This window comes from Eurosta solidaginis, chromosome 3 (genome assembly GCF_040869045.1).
Source record: "Eurosta solidaginis isolate ZX-2024a chromosome 3, ASM4086904v1, whole genome shotgun sequence".
Classification (NCBI taxonomy): domain Eukaryota; kingdom Metazoa; phylum Arthropoda; class Insecta; order Diptera; family Tephritidae; genus Eurosta; species Eurosta solidaginis.
In genome coordinates this window covers 288,902,357-288,927,260 of record NC_090321.1, presented here as the reverse complement: position 1 = coordinate 288,927,260, position 24,904 = coordinate 288,902,357, and the positions used below count along the sequence as shown (strand labels likewise).

General features: G+C 41.5%; 1 protein-coding gene across 6 annotated transcripts in view; it reads left to right on the top strand.

Annotated features, from left to right (window-relative positions):
* LOC137245829 (putative ferric-chelate reductase 1 homolog) overlaps positions 1–24,904 on the top strand; it is a 279,195-nt gene that overhangs the window by 128,577 nt on the left and 125,714 nt on the right. The window lies entirely within an intron of this gene.

Here is a 24,904-nt window from a genome sequence, read left to right as displayed (position 1 = left end):
GGTCCCCCTTTATGGCGATATCTCGAAAAAGCGTCCACCTATAGAACTAAGGCCCACTCCCTTTATAAATACTCATTATCACCATTCGTTTGATACCTATATTGTACAAACGCATTCTAGAGTCAACCCTGGTCCACCTTTATAACGATATCCCGAAAAGGCTTCCACCTATAGAACTAAGGCCCACTCCCTTTATAAATACTCATTAACACCTTTCATTTGATATCCATATCGTACAAACAAATTCTAGAGTCACCCCTGGTCCACCTTTGTGGCGATATCTCGAAAAGGCGTCCACCCATAGAACTAAGGCCCCCTCCCTTTATAAATACTCATTATCACCATTCGTTTGATACCCATATTGTACAAACGCATTCTAGAGTCAACCCTGGTCCACCTTTGTGGCGATATCCCGAAAAAGATTCCACCTATAGAACTAAGGCCCACTCCCTTTTAAAATACTCATTAACACCTTTCGTTTGATACCCATATCGTACAAACAAATTCTAGAGTCACCCCTGGTCCACCTTTATGGCGATATCTCGAAAAGGCGTCCACCTATAGAACTAAGGCCCACTCCCTTTTAAAATACTCATTAACACCTTTCATTTGATACCCATATCGTACAAACAAATTCTAGAGTCAGCCCTGGTCCACCTTTATGGCGATATCTCGAAAAGGCGTCCACCTATAGAACTAAGACCCACTCCCTTTTAAAATACTCATTAACACCTTTCATTTGATACCCATATCGTACAAACAAATTCTAGAGTCAGCCCTGGTCCACCTTTATGGCGATATCTCGAAAAGGCGTCCACCTATAGAACTAAGGCCCACTCCCTTTATAAATACTCATTATCACCATTCGTTTGATACCCATATTGTACAAACGCATTCTAGAGTCAACCCTGGTCCACCTTTATAACGATATCCCGAAAAGGCTTCCACCTATAGAACTAAGGCCCACTCCCTTTATAAATACTCATTAACACCTTTCATTTGATATCCATATCGTACAAACAAATTCTAGAGTCACCTCTGGTCCACCTTTGTGGCGATATCTCGAAAAGGCGTCCACCCATAGAACTAAGGCCCCCTCCCTTTATAAATACTCACTATCACCATTCGTTTGATACCCATATTGTACAAACGCATTCTAGAGTCACCCCTGGTTCACCTTTGTGGCGATATCCCGAAAAAGCTTCCACCTATAGAACTAAGGCCCACTCCCTTTTAAAATACTCATTAACACCTTTCGTTTGATACCCATATCGTACAAACAAATTCTAGAGTCACCCCTGGTCCACCTTTATGGCGATATCTCGAAAAGGCGTCCACCTATAGAACTAAGGTCCACTCCCTTTTAAAATACTCATTAACATCTTTCATTTGATACCCATATCGTACAAACAAATTCTAGAGTCAGCCCTGGTCCACCTTTATGGCGATATCTCGAAAAGGCGTCCACCCATAGAACTAAGGCCCACTCCCTTTATAAATACTCATTATCACCATTCGTTTGATACCCACTTTTACAACGATATCCCGAAAAGGCTTCCACCTATAGAACTAAGGCCCACTCCCTTTATAAATACTCATTAACACCTTTCATTTGATACCCATATCGTACAAACAAATTCTAGAGTCACCCCTGGTCCACCTTTGTGGCGATATCTCGAAAAGGCGTCCATCCATAGAACTAAGGCCCACTCCCTTTATAAATACTCATTATCACCATTCGTTTGCTACCCATATTGTACAAACGCATTCTAGAGTCAACCCTGGTCCACCTTTATAACGATATCCCGAAAAGGCTTCCACCTATAGAACTAAGGCCCACTCCCTTTATAAATACTCATTAACACCTTTCATTTGATACCCATATCGTACAAACAAATTCTAGAGTCACCCCTGGTCCACCTTTGTGGCGATATCTCGAAAAGGCGTCCACCCATAGAACTAAGGCCCACTCCCTTTTAAAATACTCATTAACACCTTTCGTTTGATACCCATATCGTACAAACAAATTCTAGAGTCACCCCTGGTGGTCTTTAGTTGTTCCATGTGCAAATTTTAAGCCGAATTTCAAAAGCAACGAATATTGATAATGATTTTTTGCATGGGGCTGAGGAGACAATAAAAATATCAAACAAAAAAGTGTTTCTCAGCGGACCCGCGATTTAGAGGAATTAAGACATTTTTTTAATTCAGGAGAGTCTAGTTGTTCCATGTGCAAATTTTAAGCCAAATTTCAAAAACAACGAATATTGATTTTTTGCCTGGGCCTGAGGAGACAATAAAAACATCAAACAAACATGTGTTTCTCAGGGGGCCCGCGATTTAGAGGTACTAAGACATTTTTTTAATTCAGGAGAGTCTTTAGTTGTTCCATGTGCAAATTTTAAGCCGAATTTCAAAAAAAAAACGAATATTGACAATGATTTTTTGCCTGGGGCTGAGGAGACAATAAAAACATCAAACAAAAATGTGTTTCTCAGTGGGCCCGCGATTTAGAGGTACTAAGACATTTTTTTTTAATTCAGGAGGGTCTTTAGTTGTTCCATGTGCAAATTTTAAGCCGAATTTCAAAAGCAACGAATATTGATAATGATTTTTTGCATGGGGCTGAGGAGACAATAAAAATATCAAACAAAAAAGTGTTTCTCAGCGGGCCCGCGATTTAGAGGAATTAAGACATTTTTTTAATTCAGGAGAGTTTAGTTGTTCCATGTGCAAATTTTAAGCCAAATTTCAAAAGCAACGAATATTGATAATGATTTTTTGCCTGGGCCTGAGGAGACAATAAAAACATCAAACAAACATGTGTTTCTCAGGGGGCCCGCGATTTAGACGTACTAAGACATTTTTTTAATTCAGGAGAGTCTTTAGTTGTTCCATGTGCAAATTTTAAGCCGAATTTCAAAAACAACGAATATTGATAATGATTTTTTGCCTGGGGCTGAGGAGAAAATAAAAACATCAAACAAACATGTTATGAGGTGGGTTTGGTCAAAGGCTGAGGTATGCTCAAGTCAATCCAGAGTCGGATGGAGGTCCCACTTCCCCCACCTAAATAAATACACAGTAAATTAGTGTTGATTTCGAACACGCACACACACGCGGCTCTCAGGCTAAAATATCCACAACCTTGACTCCAGGAGAGAGAGAGAGAGAGAGAGATGTTCACTAAGTAGTATCGCTGATATTATAATCCAAGGACGACGGCTCTCCGCAGAGAGAGAGATAGAGTGCTAGCTAGCGGTGGCCGAGATGGTGGAGACGACGGTGGCTCTCGCTAAGGGGTGCTAACGGCGGTAGTAGTGACGGCGGTAGTTAGGATCACGCCCAGAGAGAGAGTACTGGATGACGGTGGCTCTCACCAAATAGCTATGACAACGGGTGGATAGGCTTCGGGATGGGATGTCCGTGGATCGGGATCGCGATGATGATGGTACCTACGGCGAAGTGTGTCTATTAGTATGAGGCTAACTAATTACAATATATTGGCTCGGGTATTCGGCTAGGGTAGTAGGGGAGTTTGTCCCGCCGCAGGTGTTGGGAAGTGTTCCCCTCTTACCTGAGCCGTGTATCCGTGCATTACCCTTCCTCTGAGTAATAGGGGGGGGGGGGGGGGGGGGGGGAGTACCATCGGCAGAACCGACCTTGTAACTTTACCCCCCCCATCTCTCGAAAACGCCTTCACATAAGCAACGAATATTGATATTGATTTTTTGCCTGGGCCTGAGGAGACAATAAAAACATCAAACAAACATGTGTTTCTCAGGGGGCCCGCGATTTAGAGGTACTAAGACATTTTTTTAATTCAGGAGAGTCTTTAGTTGTTCCATGTGCAATTTTAAGCCCAATTTCAAAAAAAACGAATATTGATAATGATTTTTTGCATGGGGCTGAGGAGACAATAAAAATATCAAACAAAAAAGTGTTTCTCAGCGGACCCGCGATTTAGAGGAATTAAGACATTTTTTTAATTCAGGAGAGTCTAGTTGTTCCATGTGCAAATTATATTGATATTGATTTTTTGCCTGGGCCTGAGGAGACAATAAAAACATCAAACAAACATGTGTTTCTCAGGGGGCCCGTGATTTAGAGGTACTAAGACATTTTTTTAATTCAGGAGAGTCTTTAGTTGTTCCATGTGCAAATTTTAAGCCGAATTTCAAAAGCAACGAATATTGATAATGATTTTTTGCATGGGGCTGAGGAGACAATAAAAATATCAAACAAAAAAATGTTTCTCAGCGGACCCGCGATTTAGAGGAATTAAGACATTTTTTTAATTCAGGAGAGTCTAGTTGTTCCATGTGCAAATTTTAAGCCAAATTTCAAAAGCAACGAATATTGATAATGATTTTTTGCCTGGGCCTGAGGAGACAATAAAAACATCAAACAAACATGTGTTTCTCAGGGGGCCCGCGATTTTGAGGTACTAAGACATTTTTTTAATTCAGGAGAGTCTTTAGTTGTTCCATGTGCAAATTTTAAGCCGAATTTCAAAAAAAACGAATATTGATAATGATTTTTTGCCTGGGGCTGAGGAGACAATAAAAACATCAAACAAAAATGTGTTTCTCAGGGGGCCCGCGATTTAGAGGTACTAAGACATTTTTTTTTAATTCAGAAGGGTCTTTAGTTGTTCCATGTGCAAATTTTAAGCCGAATTTCAAAAGCAACGAATATTGATAATGATTTTTTGCATGGGGCTGAGGAGACAATAAAAATATCAAACAAAAAAGTGTTTCTCAGCGGGCCCGCGATTTAGAGGAATTAAGACATTTTTTTAATTCAGGAGAGTCTAGTTGTTCCATGTGCAAATTTTAAGCCAAATTTCAAAAGCAACGAATATTGATAATGATTTTTTGCCTGGGCCTGAGGAGACAATAAAAACATCAAACAAACATGTGTTTCTCAGGGGGCCCGCGATTTAGAGGTACTAAGACATTTTTTTAATTCAGGAGAGCCTTAGTTGTTCCATGTGCAAATTTTAAGCCTATAGAACATTTTGATCGATATCTCGAAAACGCCTTCACATATGCAACTACCACCACTCCCTTTTAAAACCCTCATTAATACCTTTAATTTGACACCCATATCGTACAAACACATTATAGAGTCACCCCTGGTCCCCCTTTATGGCGATATCTCGAAAAGGCGTCCACCTATAGAACTAAGGCCCACTCCCTTTATAAATACTCATTATCACCATTCGTTTGATACCTATATTGTACAAACGCATTCTAGAGTCAACCCTGGTCCACCTTTATAACGATATCCCGAAAAGGCTTCCACCTATAGAACTAAGGCCCACTCCCTTTATAAATACTCATTAACACCTTTCATTTGATATCCATATCGTACAAACAAATTCTAGAGTCACCCCTGGTCCACCTTTGTGGCGATATCTCGAAAAGGCGTCCACCCATAGAACTAAGGCCCCCTCCCTTTATAAATACTCATTATCACCATTCGTTTGATACCCATATTGTACAAACGCATTCTAGAGTCAACCCTGGTCCACCTTTGTGGCGATATCCCGAAAAAGATTCCACCTATAGAACTAAGGCCCACTCCCTTTTAAAATACTCATTAACACCTTTCGTTTGATACCCATATCGTACAAACAAATTCTAGAGTCACCCCTGGTCCACCTTTATGGCGATATCTCGAAAAGGCGTCCACCTATAGAACTAAGGCCCACTCCCTTTTAAAATACTCATTAACACCTTTCATTTGATACCCATATCGTACAAACAAATTCTAGAGTCAGCCCTGGTCCACCTTTATGGCGATATCTCGAAAAGGCGTCCACCTATAGAACTAAGACCCACTCCCTTTTAAAATACTCATTAACACCTTTCATTTGATACCCATATCGTACAAACAAATTCTAGAGTCAGCCCTGGTCCACCTTTATGGCGATATCTCGAAAAGGCGTCCACCTATAGAACTAAGGCCCACTCCCTTTATAAATACTCATTATCACCATTCGTTTGATACCCATATTGTACAAACGCATTCTAGAGTCAACCCTGGTCCACCTTTATAACGATATCCCGAAAAGGCTTCCACCTATAGAACTAAGGCCCACTCCCTTTATAAATACTCATTAACACCTTTCATTTGATATCCATATCGTACAAACAAATTCTAGAGTCACCTCTGGTCCACCTTTGTGGCGATATCTCGAAAAGGCGTCCACCCATAGAACTAAGGCCCCCTCCCTTTATAAATACTCACTATCACCATTCGTTTGATACCCATATTGTACAAACGCATTCTAGAGTCACCCCTGGTTCACCTTTGTGGCGATATCCCGAAAAAGCTTCCACCTATAGAACTAAGGCCCACTCCCTTTTAAAATACTCATTAACACCTTTCGTTTGATACCCATATCGTACAAACAAATTCTAGAGTCACCCCTGGTCCACCTTTATGGCGATATCTCGAAAAGGCGTCCACCTATAGAACTAAGGTCCACTCCCTTTTAAAATACTCATTAACATCTTTCATTTGATACCCATATCGTACAAACAAATTCTAGAGTCAGCCCTGGTCCACCTTTATGGCGATATCTCGAAAAGGCGTCCACCCATAGAACTAAGGCCCACTCCCTTTATAAATACTCATTATCACCATTCGTTTGATACCCACTTTTACAACGATATCCCGAAAAGGCTTCCACCTATAGAACTAAGGCCCACTCCCTTTATAAATACTCATTAACACCTTTCATTTGATACCCATATCGTACAAACAAATTCTAGAGTCACCCCTGGTCCACCTTTGTGGCGATATCTCGAAAAGGCGTCCACCCATAGAACTAAGGCCCACTCCCTTTTAAAATACTCATTAACACCTTTCGTTTGATACCCATATCGTACAAACAAATTCTAGAGTCACCCCTGGTGGTCTTTAGTTGTTCCATGTGCAAATTTTAAGCCGAATTTCAAAAGCAACGAATATTGATAATGATTTTTTGCATGGGGCTGAGGAGACAATAAAAATATCAAACAAAAAAGTGTTTCTCAGCGGACCCGCGATTTAGAGGAATTAAGACATTTTTTTAATTCAGGAGAGTCTAGTTGTTCCATGTGCAAATTTTAAGCCAAATTTCAAAAACAACGAATATTGATTTTTTGCCTGGGCCTGAGGAGACAATAAAAACATCAAACAAACATGTGTTTCTCAGGGGGCCCGCGATTTAGAGGTACTAAGACATTTTTTTAATTCAGGAGAGTCTTTAGTTGTTCCATGTGCAAATTTTAAGCCGAATTTCAAAAAAAAAAACGAATATTGACAATGATTTTTTGCCTGGGGCTGAGGAGACAATAAAAACATCAAACAAAAATGTGTTTCTCAGTGGGCCCGCGATTTAGAGGTACTAAGACATTTTTTTTTAATTCAGGAGGGTCTTTAGTTGTTCCATGTGCAAATTTTAAGCCGAATTTCAAAAGCAACGAATATTGATAATGATTTTTTGCATGGGGCTGAGGAGACAATAAAAATATCAAACAAAAAAGTGTTTCTCAGCGGGCCCGCGATTTAGAGGAATTAAGACATTTTTTTAATTCAGGAGAGTTTAGTTGTTCCATGTGCAAATTTTAAGCCAAATTTCAAAAGCAACGAATATTGATAATGATTTTTTGCCTGGGCCTGAGGAGACAATAAAAACATCAAACAAACATGTGTTTCTCAGGGGGCCCGCGATTTAGAGGTACTAAGACATTTTTTTAATTCAGGAGAGTCTTTAGTTGTTCCATGTGCAAATTTTAAGCCGAATTTCAAAAACAACGAATATTGATAATGATTTTTTGCCTGGGGCTGAGGAGAAAATAAAAACATCAAACAAACATGTTATGAGGTGGGTTTGGTCAAAGGCTGAGGTATGCTCAAGTCAATCCAGAGTCGGATGGAGGTCCCACTTCCCCCACCTAAATAAATACACAGTAAATTAGTGTTGATTTCGAACACGCACACACACGCGGCTCTCAGGCTAAAATATCCACAACCTTGACTCCAGGAGAGAGAGAGAGAGAGAGAGATGTTCACTAAGTAGTATCGCTGATATTATAATCCAAGAACGACGGCTCTCCGCAGAGAGAGAGATAGAGTGCTAGCTAGCGGTGGCCGAGATGGTGGAGACGACGGTGGCTCTCGCTAAGGGGTGCTAACGGCGGTAGTAGTGACGGCGGTAGTTAGGATCACGCCCAGAGAGAGAGTACTGGATGACGGTGGCTCTCACCAAATAGCTATGACAACGGGTGGATAGGCTTCGGGATGGGATGTCCGTGGATCGGGATCGCGATGATGATGGTACCTACGGCGAAGTGTGTCTATTAGTATGAGGCTAACTAATTACAATATATTGGCTCGGGTATTCGGCTAGGGTAGTAGGGGAGTTTGTCCCGCCGCAGGTGTTGGGAAGTGTTCCCCTCTTACCTGAGCCGTGTATCCGTGCATTACCCTTCCTCTGAGTAATAGGGGGGGGGGGGGGGGGGGGGGGGGGAGTACCATCGGCAGAACCGACCTTGTAACTTTACCCCCCCCCCCCCCCCCCCTCCCCCCCCCTCGACCCAAAGGGAGTCCCTGGAATATGGGTAAGGCTGCCCAATAGGCCTGGGGGGAAGTACCATCGGCAGAACCGACCTTGTAACTTTACCCCCCGTCGACCCAAAGGGAGCCCCTACAATGTATTTATATTGGCTCGGGCAGTCTGCCAGGGTAGTGGGGAAATCCGCCCCGCCACTGGCGTTGGGACGGGCTTCCTTCCTACCCGAGAAGGCTGCTCGTGCATTACCTTTCCGATGAGTAATAAGGGGTGTAAATCCCGTCTTACTCACCGGAAATGTGGGTAAACCTGCGGGGTGTCCGATAAGCAGGGGGGGGGGGGGGCGTACCATCGGTGGAACCGACCTTGTAACGCACCCTCCCAACCCAAAGGGCACCCCTTGTCGACTGCCAGTGGCGGCCGACACGCACTTCACTTACCTACGGCGAAGTGTGCCTGGTGTATTCCGGCCAATCATTTTATTCATAGGTAACTATGAACACGTTGGGAATTATGCTCGCATTGTCGCGCACAGCGCGCCACGAATGAAAATTCCCAAGCATTGTGCGTTCACCATCGCTGGCTTGCTTTGTGCTTACGCGATGGTTGTTGGGCCGGTATGTATGTATATATGTATGTCGGTACATACACTACTAGGGGTGGGCAGTAAATGGAAAATATGATGTTAGGGGTGGGCGCTAAATAGGAAATAGATATTGTGGCGTAGCATTTGCTACGTTACAGTCCCCCTCCTACTTCGGCGGACGAAAGGTTGTGGTATTCTAGGGTTTTTGCGCGGAGGCCTGAACTACCATGGGCAGAGCCCAGGTATGTTTTATCATCGGTTGAATCCGATGGCTCGGCCGACATGTGTGTATATGTGTTCGTTGATGTTTTTATTATTATGATTGATTGATTTTTTTTTTTCTTCTTTTTTTTTCAACAATAATGTGTACATTTCATTTGTGTTTAAATTTACATTGCAAGTAGAAATTCATTTTAAATTTACATTTCAAGATTAAGGTATATACAGATGTACATTTTTATATTACATTTTAAATTTACATTTCAAAATTAAGGTATTTACATTTCATGTATAGAAAACCTATCAAACTAAGTCGGATCTTGCTTCTCCTCAGCCAGCGAATCGTACAATCTTGGTGTGTTCTTTCAGCTTGATTATGGCGTGATCTTCGTCCACCCTACGCGCCGTGTTACACCCTTTTGCGATTTAGCCATAGTCCGGGCAAAGAAGTCTGGGCGTGGTTTCCATTAATAGTATCGTGTGGCTCTCGGTTTGGTGCATACGGTATAGTGTCACCAGCGGTTGGTTTGTCGCATACGATGGCGTTTAGATGGCCGGCTATTAATGGCAGGTTCCAGAATATCTTAGCGTCCAGTATTCGTGGCTTATTTGCGGGCCACGGTACTGCGTCGAATGGAGGCGGTTCTTCGGGCATGGCATATTTTGTTGGGGATTCTCTCGGCCCAACGAAGTTGCGGTTAAAATTCATTTCGGCGGTTGATTTGTGTTGGGTCGTATTTATGGCGAACGCTTTTTCTGGTAATTCCAGTTGCCAGTTCCGATGGTCTTGTTGCGTACGTTGTGCCACCCTTGTTTTGATAACGCGATTAACGCGTTCGGTAGGATTTTTGTGGGGGGCACACGGTTTGGTAAATCGGTGGGTGATGTTATGATCCTTCAGGATAGTTGCCGGAGCGTTAGTGACGAGTTGCTCACCATTGTTGCTGAGGAGGATGGCCGGGTAATAACTTTGTTTTAGTGTTGTGTTGTGTCTGTGTTCTGCGGTGTTTGGCCCTTTTAGGTGTGTGGGTGCTTTTTGATGTGTTTCTATGAGCTCTAGGTGTTCTATCTTTCGCTCTTCGTTGAGGTGTTCCGCTTCTCTTATGTAATGCAGGGTTACGGGTGCGTTTGCTTTGGTTGCACCGGCTGTGGTAAGGGGCTTTCCATCCAGTGAGACGGTAACGTTGCGCTTTGCCAAAAAGTCCATACCCAGGATAACACTCTCGGCCAAATTAGGGATAACAGACACCAACGTACTGGCTGTTTGATCATTGTATTTGACCTTGACCGGGTAGGAGTGGGTGCTCGCAATGCACGATTGGTCGGCGAGTTGCACGTTGCGACGATTGGATAACGGTGGAATCTTTCGTCGTTCCAGATGCCTTCTTACGGCTTCATTGATGTATGTCACGGTGGCCCCCGTGTCGATCAGGGCGCGGCACAGCAATCCTTCGATGGACACCTGTATGTAAAACGTCCGTCGTTCCCCATCCCTTTGGCTACGGATGATAATAGTGCGGGTGTTATCGGATTATTTCGGTTCATTCCGTAGCATGCACAATCCCTGGAGAGCGTTCCGTCTCTGCCGCATCTAGAACAAAAAAGTCGTCTTTTGTTGTTGCAATGGGAGCGGCGGTGGCCGCGTTTCTTGCATCGCCAGCAGGTGTTTCTTGCATCGTAACTGTCAGTGAGTGTCGATAGGGAGTTTGTTATTTGATCATTCTGCTCCTCCAGCTCCTCGATTATTACTGTGCTTAAGCTATGTGCTAACAGTCGGCTCTGTTTGGCTTCTTCGCTTCGCAGCAGTTCGTACTCGTCGGTGAGCTCCATAAGCTGCTCTATCGTTTGGAACTCGCCCCGCTCCACAAAAAGTCGATACTCCACCCGTAGTCCGTCATATATGCGTTCTAGATGATCTTCTTTGCACAAAGTCGGGTGGCGGCGAATCATCGTCTGGAGGGCGAGGATGTAGTCCTTGGCATTTTCTCTGCTCGTATGTTTTCTTTGGCGGATAGCGTCCTCTAGCTGGCTAATGTGTCGCTTCGGCAAAAAGAATTTTCCGGCTTCGGAGCGGAAGTCAGCCCATGTGTGTAGTTGTTGTTTTCGCAGGCGGAACCATTGAAGGGCTTTGCCACGCAGTATCTCTGGAAGGGTTGGGAGGAGTTGATCTGGCTTAATCAGATAGCACTCTGCTAGTTCCTCAATCCTTTCCAGGAAGTTGTATAATGTGTCGCCTCCAGCGTAATGTACATCCCAGCGGCGGACTGTATTCATGACCTCCGTGTTACTTATGCCGCTCTGCTCGCGCTGGAGGGATATTGTTTTGATTGTGACGGCCGGCGTGGTGTTTTGCGTAGATGTGACTGGCCGGGCCTCTTCGGCGGCGATCTCCATCTCTACCTCTCTCAAAAGATTTTCTGTTGACTTACGCTTTCGTTGGTCTCGGACGTATGCGCTGAGTGTGCTGCGCAATTCGGCGACGGTATGTCCTTCGGTGTAGATTCGGTAGCGTTTGCATTCTTCGATTAGCCTCTCCTTCTTCAGCAGGTAAATCCAGCTTAGAGAGTCGACGTTGAGCGTGGTGGTGGTGGTTTCGCTTATCTTTGTGTCAATTGTTGGTTGTGTGTTCGGTGAACCCGTTCCTACAGTGTTGGTGCTCTCGATGGTTTTGGCACAGTCGCCTGAGGAGACGGGTCCCTGCTCGGGCGCCATTTATGAGGTGGGTTTGGTCAAAGGCTGAGGTATGCTCAAGTCAATCCAGAGTCGGATGGAGGGAGGTCCCACTTCCCCCACCTAAATAAATACACAGTAAATTAGTGTTGATTTCGAACACGCACACACACGCGGCTCTCAGGCTAAAATATCCACAACCTTGAATCCAGGAGAGAGAGAGAGAGAGAGAGAGAGAGATGTTCACTAAGTAGTATCGCTGATATTATAATCCAAGGACGACGGCTCTCCGCAGAGAGAGAGATAGAGTGCTAGCTATCGGTGGCCGAGATGGTGGAGACAACGGTGGCTCTCGCTAAGGGGTGCTAACGGCGGTAGTAGTGACGGCGGTAGTTAGGATCACGCCCAGAGAGAGAGTACTGGATGACGGTGGCTCTCACCAAATAGCTATGACAACGGGTGGCTAGGCTTCGGGATGGGATGTCCGTGGATCGGGATCGCGATGATGATGGTACCTACGGCGAAGTGTGTCTATTAGTATGAGGCTAACTAATTACAATATATTGGCTCGGGTATTCGGCTAGGGTAGTAGGGGAGTTTGTCCCGCCGCAGGCGTTGGGACGTTGGGAAGTACCATCGGCAGAACCGACCTTGTAACTTTACCCCCCGTCGACCCAAAGGGAGCCACTACAATGTATTTATATTGGCTCGGGCAGTCTGCCAGGGTAGTGGGGAAATCCGCCCCGCCACTGGCGTTGGGACGGGCTTCCTTCCTACCCGAGAAGGCTGCTCGTGCATTACCTTTCCGATGAGTAATAAGGGGTGTAAATCCCGTCTTACTCAACGGAAATGTGGGTAAACCTGCGGGGTGTCCGATAAGCAGGGGGGGGGGGCGTACCATCGGTGGAACCGACCTTGTAACGCACCCTCCCAACCCAAAGGGCACCCCTTGTCGACTGCCAGTGGCGGCCGACACGCACTTCACTTACCTACGGCGAAGTGTGCCTGGTGTATTCCGGCCAATCATTTTATTCATAGGTAACTATGAACACGTTGGGAATTATGCTCGCATTGTCGCGCACAGCGCGCCACGAATGAAAATTCCCAAGCATTGTGCGTTCACCATCGCTGGCTTGCTTTGTGCTTACGCGATGGTTGTTGGGCCGGTATGTATGTATATATGTATGTCGGTACATACACTACTAGGGGTGGGCAGTAAATGGAAAATATGATGTTAGGGGTGGGCGCTAAATAGGAAATAGATATTGTGGCGTAGCATTTGCTACGTTACAATGTGTTTCTCAGGGGGCCCGCGATTTAGAAGAACTAAGACACTTTTTTTAATTAAGGAGAGTCTTTAGTTGTTCCATGTGCATATTTTATGCCGAATTTCAAAAGCAACGAATATTAATAATATGATTTTTTGCCTGGGCCTTCGAACAGTGAGGAGACTATAAAAACATAAAAACAAAAATGTATGTTTACATGAATCCGAAATCGTAAAGTTTTCGTGGTGACACTGGTGAGCGTACATCTTCAAAAAGACTTCCTACAATACCACCAACTCTGTATCAAAGTCCAGATTATTTAAACAACTTCGATATCTTCACGGGTTTTTGCGATCTGAAGAAGTCAACGAAATAATTCGTCGAGGTCATCAAAAGTGTCCTGTTATTTTTCCACGTGATTCTCATGACGAGGCATTTCCTACCCCGTTGTTAACCAGAATCTTGCCAAATGGAGAGAAAGTGGAGCGTGACTGGTTAGTGCGGAGTGCCAGTAGCAATGCTTTTTATTGCCTACCATGTCGCCTATTAAGCACCAATACTTTAAATCGACTTAAAATTTGTTCTGCGGATATTCGAAATTCTAGGTATGGAAGAAGCTATACGATAAAATGCCATCACACGAAAATACTCAAGATAACAACAAATTTTATATTTTTTACAAAATCTAATTAAAAAGGAGGCTACAATTGATACACTTATCAATGAACAGCTAATCACTGAAACTCAAAAGTGTAAACAAAATTTTATATAGAATTTTGGGTGAAACAGGCCTAGCTTTCAAAGGCGAAAGTATATATCTTGGTGAACGAAACGATGGACATTTTTTGGGCATCTAGGATCTCATAAGCCAATATGATCCGATACTTAGAAATCATCTGGAGAAAGTTAGGATTTCACAACAGCAGCGCAAACTTTTACAAGTTCACTATCGAGTTTATAGAAATTTATGCACAGCACGTGAGGGAACTATATTAGATCAAGTCAAGAAAGCCAAGTATTTTTACCTTTCATGAAAATGAAGTGGTATATTAATTTCGTCACGAAACCCAAAATTGTAAGACCTTAAAGGAAAATATATAGACCCACCAATAAATATACCGAAATAATCAGGATGAAGAGCTGTGTTGATTTAGCCATGTCCGTCTGTCCGTCTGTCTGTTTGTATCCAAACTAGTCCCTCAATTTTTGAGATATCTTGATAAAATTTGGTGAGCGGGTGTATTTGGGTGTCCGATTAGACAGGCGATTTTTACAAAATCTAATTAAAAAGGAGGCTACCATTGATACACTTATCAATGAACAGCTAATCACTGAAACTCAAAAGTGGAAAGAAATTTTAAATAGAATTTTGGACACTATTTTATTTTTGGGTGAAACAGACCTAGCTTTCAAAGGCGAAAGTATATATCTTGGTGAACGAGAAGGCCCACTCCCTTTTAAAATACTCATTAACACCTTTCGTTTGATACCCATATCGTACAAACAAATTCTAGAGTCACCCCTGGTCCACCTTTATAACGATATCCCGAAAAGGCTTCCACCTATAGAACTAAGGCCCACTCCCTTTATAAATACTCATTAACACCTTTCATTTGATACCCATATCGTACAAACAAATTCTAGAGTCACCCCTGGTCCACCTTTGTGGCGATATCTCGAAAAGGCGTCCACCCATAGAACTAAGGCCCACTCCCTTTTAAAATACTCATTAACACCTTTCGTTTGATACCCATATCGTACAAACAAATTCTAGAGTCACCCCTGGTCCACCTTTATAACGATATCCCGAAAAGGAGAGTCACCCCTGGTCCACCTTTATGGCGATATCTCGAAAAGGCGTCCACCTATAGAACTAAGGCCCACTCCCTTTTAAAATACTCATTAACACCTTTCATTTGATACCCATATCGTACAAACAAATTCTAGAGTCAGCCCTGGTCCACCTTTGTGGCGATATCTCGAAAAGGCGGCCACCCATAGAACTAAGGCCCACTCCCTTTATAAATACTCATTATCACCATTCGTTTGCTACCCATATTGTACAAACGCATTCTAGAGTCAACCCTGGTCCACCTTTATAACGATATCCCGAAAAGGCTTCCACCTATAGAACTAAGGGCCACTCCCTTTGTAAATACTCATTAACTCCTTTCATTTGATACCCATATCGTACAAACAAATTCTAGAGTCAGCCCTGGTCCACCTTTGTGGCGATATATCGAAAAGGCGTCCACCCATAGAACTAAGGCCCACTCCCTTTATAATTACTCATTATCACCATTCGTTTGATACCCATATTGTACAAACGCATTCCAGAGTCAACCCTGGTCCACCTTTATAACGATATCCCGAAAAGGCTTCCACCTATAGAACTAACGCCCACTCCCTTTATAAATACTCATTAACACCTTTCATTTGATACCCATATCGTACAAACAAATTCTAGAGTCAGCCCTGGTCCACCTTTTTGGCTATATCCCTAAATGGCGTCCACCTATAGAACTATGGCCCTTTTAAAATACTCTTTAATACCTTTCATTTGATACACATGTCATACAAACACATTACAGGGTTACCCTAGGTTCATTTTCCTACATGGTGATTTTCCCTTACTTTGTCTCCATAGCTCTCAACTGAGTACGTAATGTTCGGTTACACCCGAACTTAGCCTTCCTTACTTGTTTATTTTATATTTATCTTAAAAATCGTTTAGATAAGTTCAAATTTCACCAAATGCTTACGTGTATAGCATATATTGATGTCTGAAAAAATCATTGAGATCGGTGATATATATAGTATAAATCTCATACAACCGATTGTTCAGATAAGAAACTTTGCGCAATTTCTGCCCCATTTTAACAGCTGGAAGCTTCAAATTTCACCAAATGCTTACGTATGTATATACCATATATTGTTGTCTGAAAAAATCATAGAGATCGGTGGTATATATATTATATACCCCATATAAACTGTAATTTTTGCCCCTTTTTTACGGCTAGAAGCTTCAAAATTCATCAAATTTCATCAAATAGTTACGTTTACCTCATATATTTTTGAAATACGTGATTCGTAGTTATAGTTTTTACATGCAGACCACAAAAAACGTGTAGCTTTGCATCCTCACACAAAGTACCTACCTATTTTTTATTTTATATTTATCTTAAAAATCGTTTAGATATGTTCAAATTTCACCAAATGCTTACGTGTATAGCATATATTGTTATCTGAAAAAATCATAGAGACCGGTGGTATATATAGTATATATCTCATACAACCGATTGTTCAGATAAGAAATGTTTCGCAATTTCTACCCCATTTTAACAGCTATAAGCTTCAAATTTCAAGAATTGCTTACGTATATAGTATATATTGTTGTGTGAAAAAATCATAGAGATCCGTGGTATATATAGTATATATATATATACTCTATATATATATTTTTGTGCAGTTTCAACACCATTTTAACAGCCAGAAGCTTCAAATTTCACCAAATGCTTGCGTGTATAGCATATATTGTTGTCTGAAGAAATCATTGAGATCGGTGATATATGTAGTATATATCTCATACAACCGATTGTTCAGATAAGAAACTTTGCGCAATTTCTGCCCCATTTTAACAGCTAGAAGCTTAAAATTTCACCAATTGCTTACGTATATAGCGTATATTGTTTTCTGAAAAAATCATAGAGATCGGTGGTATATATATTATATACCCCATATAAACTGTCATTTTTGCCCCTTTTTTACGGCTAGAAGCTTCAAGTTTCAAAAAAGTTCATCAAATAGTAACGTTTACGTCATATGTTGTGAAATACGTGATTCGTAGTCATAGTTTTTACATGCAGACCACAAAAAACCTAAAACTTTGCATCCTCACACAAAGTACCTACCTATTTTTTATTTTTTATTTTTCTTAAAAACTGTTTCGGTATGTACATCTGTTCACTATATATTTCTTATCTTATACATCCGATTATTTGGAGATTACGACCGGGATAAGATTATTGTTCAGCTTCATTCATGAAAGGTATGAAGTCTTCGGCACAGCCGAAGACAGTCCCGTCCTTACTTGTTTTCTATTATCGTTGATGCTATGCCTGATGCTAGTCACGTTGACTACGTTCATTTTGCGCTAACTCCATTTCAATTCGAAAGCAACAAATTTTACAATTCAAGAACGGTTTTTGGCTTTCGTGAATTGTCACCAAAAAACTGGTCAGAAAATCGCCGATCTAGTTTGCCATACTTGATTGAAGATTGTCGTGCACAAGGGTCCGATAACGGCGCCAATATGAAAGGAGCTTACAACGGATCACTACTTCACATTCTCGACAAAAACTCGAATGCTGAGTGCGAGTGCCTAATACAACCCACAGTCTCAATTTATGTGGTGTTGATGCTGCAGAATGTTGTACGTCTGCAATTACTTTCTTCGGAGTTGTACAAAAATGTGTTACTATTTTCAGCAGCACTCCACAACGATAGGATATCCTAAAGAAAAATGTACCGAGGTGTCTTCGTAGTCTTTCAGCCAAAATTCAAATTTGGCTGCGCAAGCATACAGAGATGTTATCGGCATTCTCAAGTACATCAACAAGTTCGAATGTATCTTGCTGTCCTCAATTTGGTTCAAAACATTGACTATCATTAATGAAAGAAACATGGTCCTCCAAGCTAGAGACGCCACCATAGATGTTAAGGTCCGACATCTATATGCCTTATTAGCCAGGAACCAATGGGAAACAATTTTAAACGAATGCAAAACAGTTGCTATTCAATTGAACATCTCGCCAAAGTTTCCGGACATAGAAAACCCAAAAGACGTCCTGAAGATAATTTAAATGAGATGATTACGGATGATTCAGAGTCTGATTTTAAAAACAATACATGCCTGGTGATCATTGATTCGGTAATCACTGGCATTACTGAACGATTTGCAGCTATGACAAATTTGAGCAAGATGTTTACCTTTTTGTGGCAATTTGAAGACATGGATGAAACTACGGTTCGGGCGAGCGCAGCAAAAAAATACAAGTCGGACATTTCTCAAAGCTTAGAATGTGAAATAATTCACTTGAAACATATTTACGAAGCAAATTTTGATAAAGGTCTGTCATCATTGGAATTTCTAAATGCCATCTACATATGTTCAAAATCTGTATACAATTTTCCCCAGCATTTTTGTTTGTTTACGTAGCTTTTGCACTATACCTGTCACTGTAGCTAGTGCAGAACGTTCCTTCGGCGTCCTTTCAAGAATCAAAAACTTTCATAGATCGTGTTCATCTAAAGAGCGAGTTTTAGGACTTACCACGCTTTGTGTTGACCCCGTTTTGGCAAGACAGCTAAATTTTGATATTGTTATAAAAAATTTTGCAGCGAAAAAAGTAAGAAAAGCCACACTTTGATATCCGAATCTTCTATATTGAATAATTAAAATTTATAATCGTCATTAAATTTATAAGAAATGTATTAAAATGTTACCAAATAACTAGAGAAGATTATTTCAAACAATAAGCGGCTGTTAATAGAGAATTTTATTTCTACGTTACAATAAAATAGTATAAATGGTAAATATTCTGTGTTAATTTTATTGTTCAGAAATCATTTAGTTGATGTGGCAAACTTTTTTTTTTGATGTAATCCATCATTAAAGAATGATTCATGAATGAGACGTCATTAATTCAAGTTAATCAAATGTATTAGTGGATTTTTTATAGGGGGCCCGTAAATTGTTTAGTCCCGGGCCCGGATTTTCTCTCTACGGCCCTGCGTACACCAAAGGCAAGTCGGTAGACACTGCATTGCATAGGGTGGTAATAAGCATAGAGAAATCCCTGGAATATAAGGAGTATGCTCTAGGAGTCTTCTTGGACATTGCCGGGGCTTTCAGTAATGTTGCAAAATGGGCGATTATGGATGGTCTTAATTTTAAAGTACATCCTGCCTTAATCAGATGGATCGGCTGCATGTTAAATTGCAGAAAGATTACATCACAATGGGGATTGTACGAGGCCACGAAATCAGTGGACAGGGGCACGCCGCAGGGAGGGGTGCTATCACCTCTGCTGTGGACGCTGGTCATCAATCAACTGCTCAGGCAATTCGATGAGGGACCCGTAAAACTTACGGCTTACGCAGATGACGTTGCAATTGTCATAAGTGGAAAGTGCCTTCCAACGATTAGTTATTTGATGGATCGGGCGCTTCGGGATATTCATACCTGGGCATCTAATGTCGGGTTGGAGAAGACGGATATGGTCTTGTTTATAAAGAGTTACAAGGTCCCAAATTGGACCAGTCCTAAGTTAGGAGGGGTGACCTTACAGGAGAAACCTTGCACAAAATATCTAGGAATCATCCTAGACAGTAAGCTGTCATGGAAACTCAACGTGGAGGAGAGGGTCAAGAAGGCCTCAACGGCACTCTATGCATGTAAAAGAGCATGGCGATTATGGATGGTCTTAATTTTAAAGTACATCCTGCCTTAATCAGATGGATCGGCTGCATGTTAAATTGCAGAAAGATTACATCACAATGGGGATTGTACGAGGCCACGAAATCAGTGGACAGGGGCACGCCGCAGGGAGGGGTGCTATCACCTCTGCTGTGGACGCTGGTCATCAACCAACTGCTCAGGCAATTCGATGAGGGACCCGTAAAACTTACGGCTTACGCAGATGACGTTGCAATTGTCATAAGTGGAAAGTGCCTTCCAACGATTAGTTATTTGATGGATCGGGCGCTTCGGGATATTCATACCTGGGCATCTAATGTCGGGTTGGAGAAGACGGATATGGTCTTGTTTATAAAGAGTTACAAGGTCCCAAATTGGACCAGTCCTAAGTTAGGAGGGGTGACCTTACAGGAGAAACCTTGCACAAAATATCTAGGAATCATCCTAGACAGTAAGCTGTCATGGAAACTCAACGTGGAGGAGAGGGTCAAGAAGGCCTCAACGGCACTCTATGCATGTAAAAGAATGCTGGGGTGTATGTGGGGCATATCGCCCTATCTTTCTCATTGGGTTTTTACAGCGATTGTAAGCCCTATTCTATACTATGGACGTCTTGTTTGCTGGAAACCCACACAAAAAACAACATACCTCAAAAAATTAGAAGGGGTATGCAGACTATCGATGCTTAGCATTACGGGAGCCCTGAAAACAATCCCGACGGCTGCGCTGTATGCAATTCTGCACATTCCACCTGTAGACCTGGTAGCAAAGAACACAGCATTAACGACCGCAACCAGGCTCGGTGCTTCGGCGCAGCTTGAGCGCCGACCATATGGCCATAGTAGTATAGCGTCATCAATCACAAGACGAACAGACTACCTGATTCCCTATCTGCGCTTCGAGGGAGATCTTAAGGGGCCACAATAGAGGTGGACGGTTGGCGCAAGGGTGCGCAAATGGCGGACGAGGCGATACATGTGTACACCGATGGTTCCAAAGTAGTGGAAGGAGTAGTGTCTGCGGTATACTGCGCTGATCCGGAAATAAGCAGATCCTACAGGCTGCCGGATTACTGTAGCGTTTTCGAAGCGGAAATATTAGCCGTAACTAAAGCAGTAGAAACCGTGGAAGAGAATAGCTTAAGCTGCACCCGTGTTAGCTTTTATATTGACAGTCAAGCAGCAATTAACGCAATAATCTCGCATAGCACAGCATCTAAATGCGTGTTATTGTGTAAGCAGTCTCTGGAGAGAATCGGGACAGGGAGAAGCATACATCTATATTGGGTCCAGGGCATATGAGAATAGATGGGAATGAAAAGCGGACGAACTAGCTAAAAAGGGCGCATCCCTTGAAGCTTGCTCGTTGACGTCCCAATTATATTGGGCGAGATTAAGCGAAGGCGAGAGGTGCACATGATCGACAAAGCGGGAAAGGCGTGGGTTCAAGCGCGGGGCTGTAAAATGTCGAAGATTATGTGTAGGTCTTACAACCTTAGACTAACACAGTTGCCTCTATCATTAAAAAGAGAGGACTGTAGACTCATGACGGGTGTTCTGACTGGACACTGCCTTCTGGCGCCACATGCCTTTAAATTAGGCTCGGTCAGTGGTAGCAGATGTAGGAAGTGCGAGTTGAAGGAGGAAATGATCGAGCACGTTCTGTGCGCGTGCCCTGCACTTGCCAGGCTAAGACTCCAGCCATTAGGAGTGATACAGCTGTCAGATCTAGAAGCAGCAAGTGGCTTAAGTCCTAGGAAGCTTCTAGAGGACGGAGTTATTTTATAACATAGGTCCTGGTTTTTTATAGGGTTTTTCAGTTTGGTCGTTAAAACAAACTTCTGGTAACACTACGGACTCAATCAGTCTATGTGAGGTCCTCATGGACCGGCCAGTTCAACCTAACCTAACCTAACCTAACCTTGCGTATTCATTACTATTAATATACATGTGGGATTGACAGACGGACGTAGGACAACTAGAAGCGGACATACCTTTTAATTATACACTGCACTAATTGCATCCCTGCAATAGTTAGACCGGCAACCCGAACTAGATGAAGAGAGCCTAAAAGCCTTCCGCGATTTACAACCAGATTGACTGAATTTTTGTATGTGTGCGTGTCGGGTATTTGACGCTTGCCCCGCGACTATCAAATAAAAAGCCATCAATCAACATTTGCATTGAGAAACCGTAGCGTTCGGACGTGAATATGTCGTCATCGAATGATGACTTTTTTTACTTGTAATTACAGCAGTTTTATTAAATAATAAAAAAAATTTATAAAAATTTTATTAAATAATAATAAAAGCTTTACATTCCATAAAGCTGCTAAACATTGAAAATTTTCAATAAATTTTAATATGAATTGCTGTTCTTCCGCGCACTTGTTCATTTTGAATGTCGACACAAACTAAATACAACACTGCGTTTTGTCAATCACACCCCGCGACTATCAAATAAGCTAGCGTCAAATGAAAAAATTTAAAATTTTTGATTTTCATCAACGTGTAGCCGACAACAAATACGTGTGTCACGAAGCCACCCGACTGCACTAACACACACAAAATTCAGTCAATCTGGTTGTAAATCGCGGAAGGCTTCAATGCGGCAGTTACTCACGAACGTACGTACCAAAAACGTGTCAGCTGATCGCTCTCTCACTAGACAGAGTTGCCTAGTAAACTTTTGTGCGCTAATTTTTGACCGTTTGCACTTTTATGCAAAAACACCTAATTAAAGTTTGAAAAATTGTGAAAATAATTCGAAATAATTATGTAGAAGTGCAGATTATAAATATGTAATCTATTTATACTTATTTAATATTTATTCCGGCCTTTTACAATATCAAAAATTAAATTGGAAAAGTTGATGTTGAGAGTTCGGTCAAACGTGTTTCGTACGACAAACGTCCGTACGTACGGCACACTTCGGTGGGTAACTGCCGCATAACACAAGTTAGTTAAAAGAGACGAACGACAATCAAGTTTGTAGTGTTGGAAAACTATCGATAGTCAGACCTATCGATAGTTTGCGATAGTTTGAGATTGACTATCGAATAAACTATCGATAGTTTTCTTAAGTTCACTATGCGAAGTTCATGAATGAATATAGCAAAAATTATAAAGTTGATTTCTGAAATAATATTGCTAATAAACACTTATTGTTAATTTTATGTATGTTTTTATTTTAAAAACTATTTTGAGAAGGGTAAATATACATTGTGGTTTTCAAAAAGGTTTTCAACGTACCTACATACATATGTATCTACATTTCATTTACTTCGTATATGTACATTACATACATACATATGCCTGTATGTATTTTTAAATAAACGCTTAACTTCTATTTAGGGAGTTCACAATATGTTGTAAAGTGTTGTATCGTTGTATAGTTTAAAAACGCTTTTATCAGCATTGTTGTTTGCTGTAAAAAATTTCAATAGCGACGAAAGCCAGCTGTACGGCGATATTCAAGTTATGTACAATAAACAACAATGCTGATAAAAGCGGTTTTAAACTATACAATGATATAATACTTTACATTACCTTGTGAACACCCCAATTATTTTATTTTGTATTTCAAGAAAGCCAATGGTTTTTATTGAGAAAAACTATTTTATCCATATGTTTCGCCGTTCGGAACTTACAACCCCGCATTTGCTGAATGTGCGTTCTGATTCTGTCGAAGTTGCCGGAATACAGAGATATTTCAAAGCTACTGTCTTCATAGTTATAAAATCATCTTTTGAAGTATTAAAAAATGTTATGTATAAATTGACTCAATATTTAGAAAATATGTACCCTCCAAAAATCTAAAATATTCGCACTCTGAATTAAATTGGTTCTTTCAAGATATTGTCTTTTTATGATTATATTGTCTACTTTTCGGGATGTCACCTCTTCATTCCTTGCATCTTCTAAGAATTGAAATAGTGGATCACCTCCGGGTTGGGAAATATTTTCGATCGGCCGTTCGCTCACTGAAGGTGTTATACAGTTCATTTCTAATTCAAGAAGCATAGCAGCGGAGTTTGCGTTCAGGATTGAGATGAAAGCCTTTTTCTTGAAACGAGGAACCAGTAGTGTTGAAATTTTAGTTGCGGTTCTCTTCTGGCATGGAAAGAGACGTTCTACAACCCCTTCTTTTAAACTTTTACACAAACGTAAAGCGGTAACGTTATCTGGTTAGGGTAAAAATAGCGATTTTTAGTTTTTTAAACGGCAAAAAAAATTAAAACATATATACCTATTTTAGTTTCCATTTCGCAAAGATTTCGGTAAAGCCCATTGACCAAAGGAATTATAAGCGATATTGTTAGCCCGTTTCCGGAACACCTAACCGTCAATGTATAAAAAAGCGAGAGTATTTTCTCGACTTGCTTTAGCGTAACCATTTCTTCCTCGGTAAACGGTTCAGGTGCTTTTCTATTTGCCATTAAAACCGATGAAATGGCATCTATTGTTTCCAATATTCGTTTGATGATCATGTATGAGCTATTCCAGCGTGTTGCAACTTCTTGTATAAGTTTCAAAGGGGTCTCGGTATTTTGAGCCTTCTTAAACAGTTCAGTTGCATTTCAACTTTTTTAAAGAATGTGACAATCGTTTTACACTTTTGTAGCAGGGGAGCCAGATGTATGTTGTCCTTGTCTTGCAATAGACTATTTTGTACTACCAAGTTCAAAGTGTGGGCCAAACATGGAAGATTCTTCTTTTTCAAAATTTCGCACGCCTTAGTCATATTAGAAGCATTATCAGTAACAATGTATGTAACCTTATCCAAAATATCATAGTTAATAAAAATATCATGCAAAGATTTGGCAATGTTGTCAGCGTTGTGATTAGTGGCTTCAAGTAATGGCATAGTTGATAGTACTGCCGTTCGTATACTAAAGTCTGGATCAATAAATTGACACGTTACTGTTATGTAACTTTCCGTGGCGGCCGAAGTTCAGCAAATCGTTGTTATAGCGAGGTACTCAACAGCTGAGAGCAAATCACGCAGCTTTGACCGGCATTGCTCAAACATATTTTGTATATGTGCATTTTTTAAAGTGGTTTTGCTCGGTAACACATACCGCGGATCTAGTATTTTTGTATAGGCTCTAAATCCTTT